Genomic DNA, 9,300 nt, shown 5'->3' with positions numbered 1-9,300 from the left:
GATTGGTGAGGAGACCACATAGAAAGCAGTAGTGCTGTCAAGATTCGAGTAGTTGAGTTGAATTTTTTTTTTTTTTTTTTCATCAAATCAATTTACAATCCATGACTATTAACCGAAAAAAAAACAGAAAAAAAAAAAACAGAAGTGCTGCGTCCCACAGACGAGAATCTATGCATTGCATTATTAGAATGCATGACTGTCACACTCACACACATTAGATGGACTTTGTTTTCAGTTTGCACTGTCTTACCTTTGGTTAGTTTGTCATTTATACAGTCATTTATATAAATCATTTATATAGCACTTTTAAAAATATAGATTGTTTCAAAGCAGCTTTACAGTGATAATAGGAAATGTAAGTCACAGAGATTGATTTGGCTTTACAGCAGCTCTAGAATAAAGTTACTGTCTAGCTAAAGTTAGTTTCGATTAATGTCATGGATGTTAATTTGATTCGTCATTCTGTTCAGCTGTGTGTGATTAATGACCTTGTTTCCCAGATAGCATGGGGACATTGATACAATGTTGAGTTTTGATCCAAAACTTCATTTTTGTTGAGATTGACATTTAAATGTTTAAAGTGTGTTGGATCAGCATTGATATTTTGATGAAAGCCAACAGCACACATGGGTTGAGACAGTGACATTGAACTAACAGTGATTTGTGGTTGATTAGCACAAGATCAGGCAGGTATCTCTGCAGAACACTAGTGGGTGTTTTTCTATCAATGGGGCGTTTTCAAGCCACAATGGCCATTTTCAACCACTTTACCTGATTTGCTCTAATCCACTGGGGACTTGATTTAGGGGTGGGGTGGTTTAGCAAGTCTGTTGAAAAATGGTTGAAAAACATTTATTGTAGTTTGAAATTGGCCACTGCTTGATAAACTCCCATTTTGGTTTTGCATGTGCACTTCTCAGTAGTGTAATGCTTCCTCATTAGAGATAAAACATACAGTAGGTGCATCCTATACAGAAGTCTTGTTTGTTGAAGCACCTGACATAATTACATGACTTCTCACAGTTTCAAACAATGGTGCATCTACCTTATTTCTCTGTTCCTTTGTTTTGCGTGCTTATTTGCATTTGATTTGTGTTGTTACTCACTGTAATTAGATAGATTAAAAAGTTATTAAAGTGTTTGAATAAAGCATCCATTGTTATATCCATATATATATATATCGGTGGAATAAGCAGCCTCATCCAGAGATTGTTTTGGCTTTATAGAACCTCTAGAATAAAGTTACTGTCCAGCTAAAGCTCGTTCGAATCGTCTAATAGAGATCTATCCCCGGTGTGAATTTCAGGTGTTTTAGTGGAGTTTTCGCCGAGATATGAGCGATAAACCACCGGGAGTGATTCAAAATCACGGCCCCCATCAGTGCCATATCCCGGTGAACTTTCGCTCCTAACTCGGCACTTTCTGATTTGAGTGATCCATCAAGCTAGTCTAACCTGTGAATTCTTGGTAAAAAAAAAGAAAAAGTACAGTTACATTCTGGGCTTTTGCCATGCATTTTACTCTTGATGGAGTGGTAGAGGTGCGCTCAGAGCAAGAGTGAAAAGTTGCTCAGACTTTTAAAAAACCCACTCCGAGCTCCATTTAAAATCACTCAGCTCACATACTCTGGTTTAAAAAGTGGGAGGGCGCATTTCAAGTCGCTTTCGAATTGCGGCAGCATTCGTCACGCCACGGTGATGCATTCGGCCTTCAAATGCGACCTTCGAAGGGTACAGAGTTGAATTGGGACAGCCTTCGTCGCGTCCACGGTGACACAATCAGTCTTTAAATGTGTCCTTTAAAGGATGCAGCCTTTGAATTGGCACACAGCTATTGATTATACACTGAGTTGTTGTCGACAGCATAATTACCTGACCTGGGACTTGATGATATCCTGTGCCTTATCACTGCTTAGTCAGGTAATCACTGAATCACAATAACAAAAAACATCTTGTGTTTATTAAGAAAGTGACTGACATGGCTATTTTGTGATATTTAAAGAGATTAAGGTCTACATAAGGTGAATCTGCAGCTTCAAAGGGATAGTTCAGCTTGAAATGAAAATTATGTCATCATTTATTCCCCCTCAAGTTGTTCCAAACCTGTATGAATTTCTTTCTTCTGCTGCACACAAACAGAGATTGAGTGAAGAATGTTGGTAACCAGTGTCACGATTTGGTCTTGTCTTGGTCATGTTTCATGTCATTGTCATGTTTCCATGTCTGTCATGTGATTCCCTGTTTGTCATGTGATCCTGCCATGTGTCTTGTCATTTTTTAATTGTCTGATTATTGTTCACCGGTGTCCTTTGTCTTGTCATTAGTCTGTGTATTTAAGCCCTCATGTTTGCCATGTGTCTTTGTCAAGTATTTTTTCCTGTAGTCTGCTGTCGTGTAAGTTCATGTTCATGCTTTGGTTTTGTTTTCATGCCATGAGATGAGAGACTACACACAGTGCTAACTAGAATTGAAAAAGCTGGCATCACACTGAACTTGGAGAAGTGTGAGTTGAGCGGACGTGAGGTCAAGTTTCTGGGTCATATAGTTTCAGAAAGTGGGGTGAGACCTGATCCAGACAAGACTAGAGTGGTGCTGGAGATGAAAGAGCGATCCAACATCAATGAAGTTCGCAGCTCCCTAGGAATGGTAAACCAATTAGGTAAATTCATACCATGTCTTGCAGAGAAGGACAGGGCGTTGAGGGACCTTCTTTCAAAAAGAAACCACTGGTGTTGGGGTGGAGCTCAGCAAAAGGCCTTCAACGAACTCAAACATGAGCTTCCATCCCCATCTGTACTAGCTTTGTATAACCCGAACCAAGAACTGAAACTGTCATCTATGTCATGGGGTGCATGCCTTCCAGCACTAACTATTTGGCTGAACTCAGAGAACAGCTGAAAATGGACCCCACCTGTTCTGAGGTGATGAAACAATGCCAGTCAGGATGGCCAGACCTCAGCCACATAACAGGAGAGGTAAGGAAATTCTGGCCTGAAAGAGCAGTTCTCACAGTCCATGATGGTCTTCTATTAAAAGGCTCCCGGCTGGTGATACCTGCAGCCATGCGTAGTATAGTCCTGGAGAAGTTGCACGAAGGGCACCAGGGGGTTGCTAGATGTAGACTACATGCTCGAGATTCAGTGTGGTGGCCGGGTCTAAGTGGACAGATAAATGAGCTTGTTCAAAATTGCACAACATGTATTAAAGAACGAATCAATCCAACCAAGGTTTTAACCCTTTAAAACCGGCTGTGTCGTCATCGACACATACCAGCAAGCTGTATTAATTTTACCGTAACTCTTCAACTGTTTGCACTATCAAAACCATTCAAATTGTCCCTGACAGTAGACAACATGCACTTTTCGGCAATATACAGCTTATTACGGTAATTTCATGCTTTCCGTCTGCAAATGACAGCAGCGCAGGATGGAAGGATTTGAACAGAGAGATACGACGCACGGCAGGCTAGAGTGTTTTGGATTGCATAAAATAAGAAAAGAAACAAACAAATATATGGCGAAAGAAGTGTCAGCAGAAGAGGGGATTGGGATGATTTTCAATGAAACTTTGGAGGCGAATGGCCGTTACTCTTTCACGTATCTAAGCATGTAGTGTGTGCATGTGTATGTGTGTGCGTGCCTATGAATGCGTGCATTTGTATGTGTGCATGTATGAAAAAAGTGTCCTAAATGAAAACTGTGCAACCCAATGTCATAAAAAAAGACTTGTATATATGTATTATAGTTCATTTTTTCAACTTTAAAGTGTTAGTTTCTTTCGTTCATGATTTTTTTCTGTTTTTTTTTTTTTTCTAAATAAAAATCAGTAAATTTATTCTCTTTTTTTTTTGTCTATTTAAATTCTATTTACAAACTCACCACACACATCAATGGTCAATAACTGTAATTTGTTGAAAGCTTATCTTTTTTTCTGAAAAAGATGACACCTTGCACACAAAGATAGCACATTTTTTTAGAATTTTACAGTAAAAAAAAAAAAAAAAAGATTATGTGAAAAACACCTTTTTTAGCTTCAGGTTCTAAAGGGTTAATGCCCTCTGATTTTCCAGCCAGACCGTGGCTTAAGCAGACTTGTTCTCAATGCATGGAAGCACTTATCTTCTGGTGGTGGACTATTTTTGCAGATTTGTGGAGATTGCCAAACTAGCCCCTGCAAGATCTGATGATGTGATTGTACACTTAAAGTTTATGTTTTCACGCCATGGAATTCCAGAGATCCTTTTCATGGATAACGGACCTTAATTTTCAGTTCAGTTCAGTTCAGTTCAGTAATACTTTATTAATCCCCAAGGGGAAATTCTTTGTCACAATTGCACAGTTGCACAGTTGCCCACATGTATAATAAACAACAATAAATATTGTAAAGGCATTTACACTATTTGGATATGTAATAATGAACATATTCATTCAATCTAATGTTCCAATGAACAAGGGAACACATAACAACGAAAGTATTACACATTAATTTTAAAACCGGTCAGATTAAACAAATAATGTTGCACAGCAACCAAAATATTTAAAATTTAAAACTAACTAATGGTTCCTATGCCAGACACTCAGAGGGAAGAATTATAAAGCCTAATGGCCACTGGCAGAAATGACTTCCTGTGGCGCTCAGTGGTACAATTTGGAAGAATAAGTCTTGCACTAAAAGTGCTCCTGTGTTTAAGTAGCAGATCATAGAGTGGATGGGAGACATTATCCAAGATGACATTCAGTTTGGACAGCATCCTCCTCTCTGACACCACTGTTAAGGAGTCAAGCTCAACCCCCACCACATTACCAGCTTTACGGATCAATTTATTCAGTTTATTTGCATCTGCCACCCTCAGTCTGCTACCCCAGCATGCGACCGCATATAGGATAGCACTAGCTACCACCGATTCGTAAAACATCCGCAGCATCGTCCTGTCTATGTTAAAGGACCTTAGCCTCCTCAAAAAATAGAGACGGCTTTGGCCCTTCTTGTAAAGTGCTTGAGTGTTCTTGGCCCAGTTCAGTTTATTGTCTATGTGCACTCCCAGGTATTTATAATCCTCCACAATGTCGACAGGGACCCCCCAGATTGATACAGGGGTCACTGGTATATTTGTTCTCCTTAGATCCACAACAAGTTCTTTGGTCTTTGTCACGTTGAGCTGCAGGTGGTTCTGATCACACCATGTAACAAAGTCCCTCACCATATCTCTATACTCAGTCTCATCACCCTTACTGATACAGCCAACCACAACAGAATCGTCAGAAAACTTCTGAAGATGGCAAGAGTCTGTGCGATAGTTAAAGTCGGTAGTGTAAATTGTGAAGAGGTAGGGAGAGAGTACCGTCCCTTGCGGGGCCCCGGTATTGCTGATCATGATGTCTGATACACAGTGTCGAAGGCGTACATACTGTGGTCTACCAGTCAGGTAGTCAACAATCCAGGACACGAGGGGGGCATCCACCTGCATTGCTGTCAGCTTCTCACCCAACAAGGCCGGCCGAATGGTGTTGAAAGCACTGGAGAAGTAAAAAAACATGACCCTCACAGTGCTATCCGGCTTGTCCAGGTGGGCGTAGATGCGATTGAGCATGAAGATGATGGCATCCTCTACTCCCAGTCGAGGCTGGTAGGCAAACTGGAGTGGGTCCAGTACAGATTTAACTATGGGCCGCAGCTGGTCCATGACCAGTCTCTCCAGGGTCTTCATCATGTGAGAAGTCAGTGCCACGGGTCTGTAGTCCTTGGAGTTACTTGGACGAGGCGTCTTTGGCACAGGAATAAGGCAAGATGCTTTCCATAGCACAGGGACCCTTTGGAGACTCAGGCTCAGGTTGAAGACACGACAAAGCACTCCACATAGTTGGGAGGCACAGGCTTTGAGCACTCCAGGACGCACACCATCAGGGCCAGCAGCCTTATTAGAGTGTAATCTCTTCAGTTGTCTTCTCACCTGGTCCAATGTTAGACCCCCAGAAGTCAAAGGTGGAGAAGAGGGAGAGCTAGAGTCGTTATGTTGAAGAGGGCTATTTATCTGAGGGCCGGAGGATGGGGGAGTAAGAATCTCCCCGGGGAAAAGAGGAGGACACTGAGGTTGAGGAGGAGGACGGGAGAGTAGTTGGATTGAAGGTGAGCCTGCTGCTGAGTTAATAGGTGGATGGAGTGGAGACACATTATCAAATCTGTTGAAAAACAGATTAAGTTCATTGGCCCTGTCCACACTGCCCTCAACACCTCTGCTGCTAGTCGGTCTGAAGCCAGTGATGTTCCTCATGCCGTTCCAGACCTCCTTCATGTTGTTCTGCTGGAGTTTATACTCCAGCTTCCTCCTATACTTCTCCTTAGCCTCCCTAATCTTCACCCTCAGATCCCCCTGAATGACCTTTATCTCCTCCTTTTTCCCGTCTCTAAACGCCCTCCTCTTGGCATTCAGGATTTCCTTGATGTCCCTTGTTACCCATGGTTTGTTGTTTGGGTAACAATGTACAGTTTTCGCTGGTACAACACAGTCTACGCAAAAATTTATGTAGTCCGTGATACACTCAGTAAGCCCATCTATATCCTCTCCATGTGGCTCACAGAGTGCACTCCAGTCTGTCACCTCAAAACATCCCCGAAGTGTCTCATAATCCTCCTCTGACCATCTACTCACCATCCTTGTGGTCACCGGCTGCCTTTTCACCAGAGGCACATAACAAGGATTAATATAAACCAGGTTATGGTCAGACCTACCCAGAGGGGGGAGGGGGGAAGAGCAGTAAGCCTCCTTAACATTAGCATACAGCAAGTCCAAAGTTCTCTCCTCTCTAGTATGGCATCTTACATACTGGGTAAAATTTGTTAGTGTGGTGTTCATATTGACATGATTGAAATCACCCGAGATCACTATAAGGGCACTCGGGTGTTGAGTCTGTAGTTCAGCTATGGCGGAGTAGATAACGTTACACGCCGATGTCGGGTTTGCAGATGGCGGAATGTAAACAACAACGGCGATGGCATGTGAAATTTCTCGTGGCAAATAGTATGGCCGAAGTCCCACAGAAAGTAGTTCAGTGTCCGGGCTACATATACGTTGTTTTACCGTAATGTGACCGGGGTTACACCATCTGTTGTTAACAAGAACAGCCAGACCCCCACCCTTGCACTTACCGCTCCCGATGCGGTCCCTGTCCGCTCGAACAATCTGAAAACCGTCGATGGAGACGTTGTGATCAGGAATATCCGAGTGCAGCCAAGTCTCTGTGAAGCACATTAAACTACACTCCCGAAACTCCCTCTGACTCTGGGCTAACGCTGTTAGCTCGTTCATCTTATTCGCCAGTGATCTCACATTGCCCATGATGAGAGAGGGGAGACACGGTTTAAATCTCATTCTCCTCAGTCTCTGTTGTCTGAATCTCTCTCTCTTCATGGATAACGGACCTCAATTTTCAAGCCAGATATTTGCAAGCTTTGCAGCGGACTATGGCTTTAGTCACATCACCAGCAGCCCAAGATTTGTTCAAAGCAATGGAGAAGCTGAGCGTCATGTTTGTCGTGCTATTAAACAACAGAGCTCAGGCCCATTGAACATGTTAACTCACTTGCTATTATTTTATTGACTGAACTTTAATCCTCCGGTCTCCACCTCTCATTCCTTGACTCTGCCTCAGACTCTGCCTTGGTTATGGGCCTCTCTTAAAGAGGCCCATAATAAACACATAATAATCACACCACAATACAGGGTTGGAACAACTTGAGGGTGAGTAAATGATGACAGAATTTTACTATCCATTTAAAGAAATATTCATTGAAAAAAACCTAAGCTCTTTTATTCTACAAGATAAACTTGTTACTTGAATTCTATGTAGTTTCACAGAAAATGAACTGAGATATAATTACAGTTTTTCTCAGTCGCTTTGGTGCATTTCTCACATCACTATTTACATTTGCACAACAGTTAGTTCAACCTCCACAACATTTAGTCATTTGTGCACATCATAGTAGCAGTTTCTCATTCCTTCCAACAAATTGCAAATGCTTTTGGACATGCATCTATTGCTTTCATACAACTCTCTGCTGTTTTATAACATTATCATTTGCTTATGTCATGTCAGTCAAAATTAACTATACTTGTGAATTCTGAATAGTCATTCCATATAAAACTAATAGTCCTCATTTCATTGCTTGAGTCATTACATACAAAAATGTTGAACTAATTGTCAAAATCTGTCAAAAAAGCAAGACCGTTTCTCTTTTTCTGATTGCAAGAGATGATATTCGCTGTGATGTAGATGAAATTATGTGGCCAGACAGAGAGGAACATCTGGATGTGCATGAATGATTACAGTACTATGTATGTTGTATGTTCAGTTCCAATATGTACTGCAATATTGTTTACAGTTGTGCACAGCTCTACCCAACACTGTAAAAAAAAAGAAATTCAAAAATTTCTAGTGACTGATAACATCTAAATTTTTCAATTAGTCTGACGTATTATTTATCATTGAGCCAATGTTACTGTAACAGACTATTGCAACAAGAATTGCACTTGGGCCAATTTACTGTAAAAATTTAGATGTGACTAGTCACTAGAAAATTTTGACTTGGAGAGGTTAGACATTTTTTACAGTGAAAGGGAGTTTATGTTTGTTGTAAATAAGGGTGTATTTTTTCTTTTGCACAATGCTGTGAACAAATTTTGAATTGCAAAGAGCATATGCAGTAAAAATGTGACACATACATATATTCAGTGTCTTGTACTCAGTTACCTCACTAAATACAGTAATATGTAACTTAACTGTATTTTTCAAATGGCTGTGCAAATAGTATATAGTGCTGTCTCGAGCATTTTCAGGTAGTGTCACCAAGATCTGACTTTTTTGCATTGGAAAGCATTTACAGAGTAAACTGTCATAATGAAAACATGACAAAGCCATTTGACTATCTTGTTCATATAAACAATGGTGTCAGGACTTTTCATATTGATGACACTGACACTTTCATTGACATGAAGACTTGCTTTTGAGGAATGAGCTATCCATTTTGAGCAAGTGACACGCTTTTGCAGGTTATCAACTAGGTTTTGCAGTTTGTACTAATTGTTTTGAGAACTGCATTAACTGTTGTGCAAATGTAAATAGTGATGTGAGAAATGCACCAAAGCGACTGAGAAAAACTGTAATGGCTACAGATCTGGGGGCTGTTCCATAAACCAAGATTAGAGTATAAGCCAGGCTTATTTCGGTTAGTCAGGCTTATTTTTGGTAGATTCGGTTTCATAAATCAAACTTAAAATAGTTCAAACTCAGTTACCCTGGCAACT

Source organism: Rutilus rutilus, assembly GCF_951802725.1.
Source record: "Rutilus rutilus genome assembly, chromosome: 1".
NCBI lineage: Eukaryota > Metazoa > Chordata > Actinopteri > Cypriniformes > Leuciscidae > Rutilus > Rutilus rutilus.
This window is presented reverse-complemented; position numbering follows the sequence as displayed.